Source organism: Hyaena hyaena, unplaced genomic scaffold (assembly GCF_003009895.1).
Source record: "Hyaena hyaena isolate Hyena2069 unplaced genomic scaffold, ASM300989v1 scaffold_437, whole genome shotgun sequence".
In the NCBI taxonomy this organism is placed as follows: Eukaryota; Metazoa; Chordata; class Mammalia; order Carnivora; family Hyaenidae; genus Hyaena; species Hyaena hyaena.
Window position 1 is genome coordinate 1,064,758 of NW_024081070.1, and position 12,055 is coordinate 1,076,812.

The window sequence follows — 12,055 nt, forward strand, 5'->3', positions numbered from 1 at the left end:
AGTTTAAAATACATGGTATCCATTCAATGCATATGTTTGTTGACTTAAATGAAACGTTTGTTTCAATTGTTTTAAATACATAGTTCATGGTTTGTCTATAGAAATATATTTGTGAAAGAAACAGTCATTGTAGCTTCTTCACATCTCTGAAGGCAGTTTCTGACTCAACCTGGTCCGATTCTTCTTGTTTGCCATCTTGTCCTCAGGGCACCACTACTCCTTTAGAGTACGAGCATGATAATACTTATTATTCCTTTCTAACAGTATTTCTGATTTCTCAAATATCTCTCTTTCCTGTATCTTTGTCCAAAGTGGCTCTCATTGAGCTAACTAATCAAAGATGGCTGCCTCTCTCATTTACTCAAGTAAATGAGTATATAATTCTAGCTATTTGCTAGCATGTTAATGATTAATCATACTTTAAAATACCTGTTAGAAAACTTTTTAAATACTTAAGTTTAAAACACATAGCTGATTTTGATTTTTTTTTTTAAAAAATGCTTTAAACATGTAACCTTCTTTCTCCTCTATAAAAAGCATCAAATTTATGTTGTCATTTTTCCAACATAGTGACCACACGTTAGCATAGGAAAACAAATTGGTTTTCCCCTTCGTCTCACGTTCTCAACTCATCCCTTCCATCATTATACATTTCTATAATTCCAGAATTTATATCTATAAAAAACCTGAATTCATTAATGTATATAGTCTCTATACGTAGTCTATATATACACTATTATATAGACACTTTTGTATTTTAGGGAGGAGACTCACATTGATGAAGTATGCAAAGTCTGATTGTTTGCACCATATTTAAAATGTATAAGCTTACAATGAAGCTTACAGAGAAGGTTTTTATTATGTTCTACTTCAATATTAAGGAGGATAACACATAAGTTTTTCCTTATTACCACATGTAATAAATATTCAATATAAAATGTGTATTTCTTCACAAAATTGTGGTAGAAAAGAACACAAATTATTACTTACTTCTTCCATATGCTTTGAAAATATCTCATAAATCTTAACAGTAACCACGTGACACATATTTATTAGCTCTCTTTTTTTCAAATGAAGTGGGGTTCAAAAACATATCACCCATCCAGACTGCATATAGGGCCAGGATGCAAAACTAGATCTAACTCCATGGTGTACTTTCCGTTATGAATCGCAAGCCATATGCCTGCTCTAACAGCAATCCATTTCAGAGACTAAAGGACAAAGATAACAACAACAGCAAATAAACAAGCTTACTAAATCAACAAAAATTAATCTTATAAGCTTATAATAGTATGCATAATTGTTGCTGTTTTGCTCAGTAATTAAGATGTAAACAGCTAAACATTTCAGTATATGGCTATAGTTAACATTAAAAAGTCAAAGTGTTTTAAAATCAGAACAAAGAAAAATCTTAGAACGGGAAGAAGTTCTAAATATTTTTATGTTTTTATTTTATTTTTGAGAGAGACCGAGCACAAGTTGGGGAGGGGAAAAGAGAGAGGGAGACACAAAATCCTAAGCAGGCTTCAGGCTCTGCACTGTCTGCATGTAGCCTGACAAGGGTCTCAAACTCATAGACCTTAAGATCATGATCTGAGCCAAAGTCTGACTGACACTTAACCAACTGAAGCACCCGGGTGGCCCAAATAGGAAGATGCTCTCGTATCTTACTTAACAAATCTGAGCCTCCTTAATCTTCTATTCAAAATGATCTTCTAATTAAGTGGTACTTATGTAAACTGGAGAGCTTAATAGGTAGCATGTGAGTGATCTCAGAATCCTTTGTTTCAGAAAAAAAGTCTCCTGTTACAGAAAATATCTCCCCTATATTGCCAAAAATTTTAAAATGAACAGCACATATAGATCAACAAAACAGATAAATGATCACTTTTGGTGGACATGACAAAGAAAAAATTATAAGGTTAGAGTTGGAATTTATGAAAAACAGAAAATAAAAAAAGTCGAAGAAAAAGAAAACAAATTAAGCTTTTTCCAGAAGACCAAAATACCTTTCTATAATTCAGAATTCAGTTCTATAAAAAATCTGAATTCATTAATGTATACAGTCTCTCTGTATAGTCTATATATACAGTATTATATCGACATATTTTCATTTTCTTTTTTTTAAATTTTTAATGTTTTATTTATTTCTGAGAGAGAGACACAGTGTGAGCAGGGGAGGGTCAAAGAGAGAGGGAGATACAGAATTGTAAGCAGGCCCCAGGCTCTGAGCTAGCTGTCAGCACAGAACCCGATGCAGGGCTCGAACCCACGAACCGTGAGATCATGACCTGAGCTGAAGTCGGACACTTAACCAACTGAGCCACCCAGGAGCCCCCATTTTCTTTTTTTTTTAAGTTTATTTAGTTATTTACTCACTCACTTACTGACTGACTTACTTGAGAGAAAGCACAAGTCAGGGAGGGCAGAGAGAGCAGGCAGAGATAGAATCCCAAGCAGGGTCCGCATTGTCAGTGAAGAGCCTGATGTAGGACCTTAACCCACAAACTGTGAGACCAGGATCTGAGCTGAAGTCAGACACTTAACCAACTGAGCCACCCAGGCACCTCAAGAACATAAGTGTTCTTAAATTGACAATTAATAAACAAGTTTGGATGGAACTATTTTGCATAGTAGCCTAATGGTAGGCAAGAAGAAGAACAAAGGCTGGGACCAGAACAAAAAAGACCATAAAATATGTAAATCCTATGCACAGTATTCTCCAGATTCTTGTAAAATGACTTAAAGATGCTCTGTCTGTGGTAGAACATACTTTCTACCAGCTATTGAAACCAACACTAATCTAGATGCTGCTGTAAAGGGATTTTGACAGATTCAGTTAAGGTCTCAAAACAGTTGACCTTAAGACAGGCAATTATCCTGAATGAGCTTTACTTAATCAGGTGAGCTCTTAAAAGTGAGTAAGATCTAGAAATCACAGATTTGAGCATACGAGATATTTGAGTCAAGGGAGATTCTTTGTTGCTGGCTTTGAAGCCTGAGGGGACTATATGACAAGGAATGTGGGTAGCCTCAGGGACTTGATAATGCCCACAACTAATATCCAGAAAGGAAAGGGCATCTCAGTACCAGAGTGTAAGAAAAAAATGAAATCTGCCATTTCTCTATATGAGCTTAGAAAACTCCAGTCTCCAGATGAAAATATATCTGGTGACACCATAATTTCAACCTTGTAAGACCTAAGAAGAAATGTCAATCATGCTATGCCTGAACGTCTGACCCACAAAACTGTGAGATAAGAAATAGTGCCTGAGACCACTTGGTTTGTAGTAATTTGCTACAGAGCCCAACATAAAGCCTTCACCTTTCTTTTCTTCTTTAGTCTTATTATATAAGGTTACCATAGGTATACTTTATATACAAAGAACTGCATATATTAATGTGTACAATCCAAAGGGTATAGACATATACAGACTTCCATAATTATATCACTGCAATCCATAGAAGAGACATAGCCAACATCTCCCTCCCAAAATTTTCTTATGACCCCTTGCGTTTTGCTTTTTTTTTTTTTTTTAAATAAAAACACCACTTTTATTAACAAGTTAGGGCCACAGTGGACAGCTTCCAGAACAGAAATAAGACAGTCCAAAGACAAAGGAGTGTAAAATTGTAGCAGCCAAGTTAACACCCTTCACTCTCAACCTCTCCCCCTCAGCTATCCACTCCAAACTCTTCATAATCCTTCCAAGGGCAGCCATGTCCTCATGAGCCTCAGAAAAGTCTCCTTCCTCCATTCCCTCACCCACATACCAGTGAACAAAGGCATGCTTGGCAGACATCAGGTCACACTTGTAGTCCAGGTGAGCCCAGACCTCAGCAATAGCTGTGGTGTTGCTCAGCATGCACACACTTCACTGTACTTTGGCCAGATCTCCACCAGGTACCACAGTGGGATGCAGGTAATTAATGCCAACTCTGAAGCCAGTAGGGCAGCAGTCCACAAAATGGATGGTATGCTTGGTTTTGATAGTGGCAATGGCAGCATTGACATCTTTGGGAACCACTTCACCATGGTACAACAGGTAGCAAGCCATGTATTTACCGTGACTAGGGTCATATTTCACCATCTGGTTGATGATCTCTGCTACAGTAAGCTGTTTATGGTAGGTTTTCTCAGCAGAGAAGACAGGTGCATATTTGGCCAGAGGGAAGTGGATGTGGGGTTAGGGCACCAAGTTGGTCTGGAATTCTGTCAAATCAACATTCAGGGTTCACTCAAATCTGAAGGAAGCAGTGATAGAAGACACGATCTGGCTAATAAAGGTGGTTAAGGTTAATGTATGTTGCACATTCAATATTGAGGTTTCTATGACAGATGCCTCATTGTCTAACATGAAGGCATAATTGGAGGACTCCAGGGTGGTATGGGTAGTGAGGATGGAGTTGTAGGGCTCAACTATTGCAGTGGAAACCTGGATGTGGGGGCTGTCTTGTTGATGTCCATAAATATTCTGCTGCTCTGGGTCCCACTAAGAGTTTGCTGACCCCCAAACAATAAGGATCTTTGTGAAGATCTAAAAAGGCTATCTCATAACATAGGCAAACCTTCTCCACTAAAACAGAGCTGCTGCACTGTCTTTAAGAAGATGGCGATTCATTTAGTTTAATTCTTAACTTGGTAGTTTGTTGTTACTCCTTAGGCTAAAACTCAGGGATGGCCCTATGAAGACAGAACCAAAGCTCAATCTGAGAGACCATGTCTGTTTTATGAACATTTTCACTGCCTCTTTCATTGACTGTTAATACAATATTGGTGTCTGGATTCTCTTCTCTGTCAAAATGAGTGTTTCCCAGAAGGTTGCTTTTTAGGTAAACATAAATCTAGGTTAGTGATTCCCCTATAACTTCCATGCTAACACCCAACTGATTTCTAGTGTAAGTATAATTTAGGGTTAAAATACAACCTAGTTTAACCAAGAATTATTCAACACAACACCTTATGGTATCGTGACCCAATTGTGCTTTGCTGTTATCAAAAGTAGAAAGGTTTTCCTTCTGCAAATCAAAAAAGACCAGTAGGAGTCACATTAGTTTTAAGGTGAGAATACTAGAGCCCAAAAGGTTAAAGCAAACATTTACTTAGGGTCTGACAAGTGCTAGCAATTGTCTTTACATATGATAAACCGATTAATAAAATGATAATATTAAATGTTAAAATCTAATGTCCTATAAAAATAACAAGTGAGAACTTAATCAATGTTTAGATAAACAAGATATTTCCTAACCATCAACTTATGTTCATAAAAGCCAGAATAAGAGAGCTCTGTTTTAATGTTGATAAAAGTGTGTCCACAAGAGACTGGCTCTAAGATATGTTCCAAAGAAGCTATCACACAAAAAGCATTACACAATTAAAATATTATAACTCTGGCTACACTTTGTTTTTTCTCAATGCATCTGAATTCAAGACCTTGAGAAAAATTTAGCTTCCACATTTCTCAATTTAAATTTTGGAATTTCTCACTTATATCTCATAATCTTAATGCTCCTTTACAAAACCTCACTGCCTCACGTATGGAATTTATTAGTCTACTTTGGCTAAGATTTCTGACTCCCCCCTCCTTCTAGTGATGCTGTTCAGCACTGTGTTTTCTGATCCATCATCGTAATCTTGCAACAGCCCAAGTCCAGAGCTGAGAAATGGAAGTCTTGCACACTTACTATGCACATAATAAGTGCCAACTCAGCATGAGGCAGCTAAGAAGTTTCTGTTAAATCACCATACCCATAACATACTCCTTGTACAATTTCTAATACATAGTCAGATTATGTATATGTGAGCCACTAGTTTTAAGAAAAATTTTATTTCAACAAATATCTCTTGTCCATCTAATAGGAGGAAGGCAGTTTAATAGGAGGAAGGCAGTCTGGTGGGGGATGAAGAATCATGTAATAAATAGCCAACGGTACTGTGCATTGAGGCTCTTATGGTCTCTGGAGACTACATGGTGCACACCTACTCTGATGGTTATACTCCCCTCCCCATAGCCAACCATCCTGACCAGAGCAAGGGCCAAGAACTTCATGAGGGTAGAACCAGGACTGGTCCAAAAGAAAGTAAGGTAAGTTTTGTTTTATAACCTACCTAGCTCTCTTCCTCCATTGTTACCTATGTTTGCTTGACATCAGTCTGTCTCCTTGTATTCTTCTCCAATATTTTATAATGCATTAATTCAACATCTCCTCTTCTTTCTCAAAATGCAGTAAGGTTCCAAAATTACCTTTCAATTCATCCCTACAACCATCAGTCTCCCTGTCTAATTGCCTGAGTGTTAGAGATAGTATGTTTGCCTGAACTTAGTAGAGCAAGCGTATAAGAAAATGGTAACTGTATTAAACAACACGCTTAACACTCAAAAAAATGTTTCTTGTTTTTTTATACGTGTAATATTACTAGGAAAGTAATTTAAAATAAAAGGCTATTCCCTTCATGCACATATATACTCAGAAATGTGAAAACAATATGATGTAATCTGTCAGTAGCGTACAGGAATCTAAACTTTGGCATTTATTATCTGTGTGATAGTAGGCAAACTAATTAAATTTCATGAACTTCGGTCTTCTAATCTCTAAAATGAAGATGGATAATAAAATAAAGACATATTTCATAGCAGTGAGATAATAAATTTAAGCAGAATACCCGGAGCACTGCAGACTCTCAAAAAATGTCATTTCCAGGTTATTCAGGTAATAGTGGCAAACTAATCTGCGAAAACCAGAAAAGTGTGTTTACTATGACAGTATCTATAAAACATGTTTAAAATGTATTTAATAATTGCAATTATAAATGATAAACTATGTATTTAATTTCCTCATTTTAAAAAAAAATCACATAAGCAAGTCTGGAAAGTATTATAATCATTATATTGAGGAAACTGAAACCAAGAAAGGGAAAGTAACTTGCTTAGCATAATATAATTAATAACAAAGTCAAAGTGTGTCTTTTTTTTACTTATTTATGTGTTCTTTTGTCACCTTGTACTGACAGCACAGGGAAGCGATGACTGCCACTTCAGCTCTGTGTCTCCGCAAGCTTTCCATCTGACTCATTCTAGAAAGAGAAACTCCATTTCCCCTTTGCTCTTGAGGTATTCACAGTTCCTGTACTGGTTGTCTTTTTATTTTAAAAAAATATTATTTATTTTTAAGAGAAAGAGAAAGAGAACAAGCGAGGGAGAGGTAGACAGAGAAAGAGACACAGAATTCCAAGCAGGCTCTGAGCTGTCAGCACAGAGCTTGACTCAGGGCTCTAACCCATGAACTGTGAGATCATGAGCTGAGCTGAAGTCAGAAGCTTACTTGACTGAGCCACCCAGATGCCCTGCCTTTTTATTTTTAATCTCCTATAGTGGAAATTTTCTCTGGCCAAATATTTTACCATCGATATTGTTTCTTAAAGAGCTTCCTAAAATTTGGCCATACTTTAAGCCAAATTTCAGGATCATCCAGATAGCAGGTAGAATTGATAACAGGCAGTCACAACAATCCAGCCTTAAGACAATGATTGGGTTTAAGAATGGTCACGTGGTGTAATTCTGACCAATGAGACATTAGAGGAAAAGGGCTTTATGGGCTTCTCAGAAAATTTCCTGCTATTGTCTTTTTCTGTATGTATATTACTATCTAGATGTAACACCTGGATTTACAACAACCCATAAATCATCCACCTAGATTAGCAGAGGAGCAAGGTGGAAGTACTTAATGCCACCGCTAATCGGATAAATGAACTAAATCTTGAAGCACTCTACCTCCGGACTTTGTTAGTAAAATAACAAATACTATTATTGATCAAATCAGTTTTAATGGGGTTTCCAATAGCTACAGCAGAGCATACACCTCAAAGTGACATAGTGAAGATGAGCCTTTACTAGGATAGCTGATTTCTTGTTAGTGCTTTTTCAAAATTACAGCATACCTAGTATCCAAAATCTACAAGGAATTCACCAAACTCCACACCTGAGAAACAAATAATCCAGTGAAGGAATGGGCATAAGACATGAGCAGACACTCTCTAAAAAGGACATCCAGATCATCCAGATGGCCAACAGACACATGAAATGATGCTCAACGTCACTCATTATCAGGGGGATACAAATCAAAACCACACTGAGATATCACCTCATGCTGGTCAGAGTGGCTAAAATGAACAAATCAGGAGACTGTAGATGCTGGCAAGAATGTGGAGAAACGGGCACCCTCCCACACTGTTGGTGGGAATGTAAACTGGTGTAGCCACTCTGGAAAACAGTGTGGAGGTTTCTCAAAAAATTAACAGTAGAACTCCCCTATGACCCAGCAATAGCACTGCTAGGAATTTACCCAAGGGATACAGGAGTGCTGATGCATAGGGGCACATGTACCCCAATATTCACAGTGGCACTTTCAAAATAGCCAATCATGGAAAGAGCCTAAATATCCATCAACTGACAAATGGATCAAGAAGATGTGGTTTATCTATACAATGGAATACTACATCGCAATGAGAAAGAATGGAATCTGGCCATGTGTAGCAACATGGATGGAACTAGAGGGTGTTAGGCTAAGTGAAATAAGTCAGGCAGAGAAGGACAGATACCATATGTTTTCACTCATATGTGGAACAGGAGAAACTTAACAGAGGACCATGGGGGAGGGGAAGGGGAAAAATAGTTAAGGAGAGGGAGGGAGGCAAACCATAAGAGACTCCTAAATACTGAGGACAAATTGAGGGTTAATGGGGGTGGGGAAAAGGGTAAGGGGGGTGATGGGCATGGAGGAGGCACTTGTGGGGATGAGTACCGGGTGTTATATGGAAACCAACTTGACAAAAAAACTATAAAATAAAAAAAAATAAAGCTGAAGATACCTTCACAATTTAAAAAAAATAAAATTAAAATATTAAAATTAAGATTAAAACTGCAATGTGAAAAAAAATAAAATTAATAAAAATAAAAATTACAGCATACTATGCCTGGGGAGATACACCTACTCATAGTTGGCTAGAAAACTAATGTTTTGTTACTGTAAGGAAAACACTTTGAAATGATTTAGGGAAAGTAGTACATTTCATTCTACAATGTAAATTTTTCTTAATCAACCATCCTCATTGCAGCCAGAACAAAAATATATAAACTAAATTTCTTAAGCTTCCTTAAAATTCTCTTGAGACACTCCATACCCGTTGCTTACAGCCGTGTTTCTTGCCCATGGCAGAACATTTTAGTAACTTGGGGAGATCATTAGAAATAACAATACTTGAGTTCCCTGCCTCCACATATTGTGACATACTAGGTCTGCGCATGACCTGGGCATCACGATTTAACTGTGAAGCCATGGTTAACAACCCTTGCCCTAGAGTTTAATTCAGCTGGTTTTGGGTGAGACCTGAAAGTTTATATTTATATATAAATTTATATACACATGTATATATACACAGACAGATATATACATAATTTTTAAGTCTCCAGGTGATTACAAATTAGCGAGGATTGAGAAACACTAGCTTATGAGACAAATTACAAATTCCTTGCATGGGATATAATACATTTTATTATTTCCCTCCAGATATTTTCAAATTGCCATCCTAAGCAAGGAGTCCTCTCTCGCTCTGTGTTCCAGTTTCTCTACATCAATTGGAATTTCACTTCACTTCTTATAACAGAACTCAAAACCAGTGGCTGAAATATAATAAAAAGGTATATTTTTCTTCTATTAAAAAAAGAGTTTTAAGGTACACATTGATGATTCTTATCAGCATACCACACAACTGTTTTCTTTTTTTTAATTATCATTGGCCAAAACATAATCGTATGGATAAATCCAGCTATAAGGCAAACTGACTACATTGCCCTTATAAACAAAGTCAGTGTTCTAAAATAAATAGGAAGTGAAGAATAGAGAGATATTGGTTGGTAATTAGCCTTACTTGCCAAATGACATTAAACTGTCCCAAACATCATGCTTTTTTTGGTCCCTATGTGACTTTATTCAACTCTCAAGGATTACTTGCCCTTCAAGTCCCAGCTCCACTATCAGATTAGCCACAAAACTCACTGTCCCCTTAGTTCATGTAAAACTGATTACTCCACCCACTTCTTTATATTGGCAGATCTCATTTTATGGCAGTTTGCTTTATTGTAGTTAGCAAGTATTTGCACTTTTACAAATTGAAGGTGTGGGGCAACCCTGTGTCAAGCAAGTATACAGCATCATTTTTCTAACAGCATTTGCTTCCTTCATGTCTCTTCCTTCATGTCACATTGTGTTAATTTTCACAATATTCAAACTTTTTTCATTATTATTACATCTGTTATGGTGATTTGTGTTCAGTGATTACAATTCACTGAAAGCTCAGATGGTGGTTAGCATTTCTTAGCAGTAAAGTATTTCTAATTAAGGTATTTGTATTGTTTTTTCAAGCATAATGCTATTGTATACTTAACAGACTACAGAATAGTGTAAACATAGCTTTTATGTGCACTGGGAAACCAAAAAACTCATTTCATTCACTTTACTGCGACATTCACTTTATTGTGGTAGATTAGAACCAAACCTGCAATATCTCCAAGGTATGCCTGTACAAATTGATATCCTACAACCTAAAATATTGTATTGCACTTACATATTTACAACATTCCCTCTCTTTTCAGACCTATTAGCTCCTTGAGGGTAAAGAAAGTTTTAAAATATGAGTATTTCTGGCATCTAAAGATACTGTATATACCATGGGGTGCCTGGATGGCTCAGTCAGTTGAGCACTGACTTCGTTTTAGGTCATGATCTCACAGTTTGTGAGTTTGAGCCTTGCGTCGGGCTCTGTGCTGACAGCTCAGAGCCTGGAGCCTGCTTTGGATTCTGTGTCTCTCTTTCTCTGCTCAGCCCCCACTCATGCTCTGTCTCTCTCTCTCTCTCAAAAATAAATACTCTTTAAAAAAAAAAAAAAAAAAAAAGAGCACAGACCCCATAACTACTACTTGGGCTCAAATCCAGGTTCTACAACATATTTTCTATATGTGGAAATTAGAGGAGTCATATAATAACAGTACCTCAGTTTCCCTGTCTATAACTTTACATTTGGGTTAAATAAATAGAACTCATATAATAAGTTATTGTGAGAGTGAAATCTATTAATAAACTTCAAATAGTTTCTGTCACATGGTGAATGCCTAGTAGAAGCAGTTACAATTGTGAATCTATTGCCTAGCCCAAAATAATGCTACATTTATTGAATGAATCATCCATGTGTATTGACTTACAAGTTTTAAATTATGAAGAGATTTATATGAGAGGGATACAGAAGCATAAGACACTATCTTTACAATACAAAACTGAGATGATTGTTAAAATGAAAATGCTAGCATCTAATGTGCTACTTTATATGAGAGAGGTCTCAAATCCATGGAACATGTAATAAATGAAACCATTCAGAGGAAGTATAGTTTATTGACAGTAATTGAGAGTAATATGGGGAAGCTTCATGAAGGAGGTATAGTTCAAGCTGGATATTAAAGGATGCACAAAGAAGATGCCAGAGGAAAAGCATTCGACGTAATCTAGAAATGCCAGTGTGGTCTGTTTCTGAGACAGTGTGAGTAGCTTGACTGGAACAGAGCTTTCAGTCTGTGATGTAGATTTAACAAAAATAGATTTAATGAGCATTTGCTAGAGCTGAGCAATGTTCCAGTCACCGCACTAGGTGTTTTCCCGCAAGTGTTCAGGGAAAAGTCTGGATAGACAGAGCAAGACTATAGAAATAAGGAGTCCTAAGAAAACTACAAGAATACAAATTTAATGTTGGTAAGGAATTTCATGTGTATGAAAAGTATATGAAAAGTGTATGCAAAGATTAAGATGTGGTGGTGTTCAGGAGCATTTGATGAAAGAATAGTCTAGAATCAAGAGGATAGCTAAGATGTAATAAATATCTCTAGTAAAACACACTATATCACATAGCACATCAGGTGCATTTGTCCCAGAGCGTTAGATTCCTTATGTAAACAAGTTTCTGTAATACAGCTGTGCTAAAACCTCTTTTCTTTGTTTTGTTTTTTAA

At 36.6% G+C, this 12,055-nt stretch overlaps 1 pseudogene; it reads right to left on the reverse strand.

Moving 5' to 3' along the window:
* Positions 1 to 3,675: 3,675 nt before the first annotated feature.
* LOC120245882 lies at positions 3,676 to 9,337 on the reverse strand (annotated as a pseudogene).
* Between the last annotated feature and the right edge of the window lie 2,718 nt (positions 9,338 to 12,055).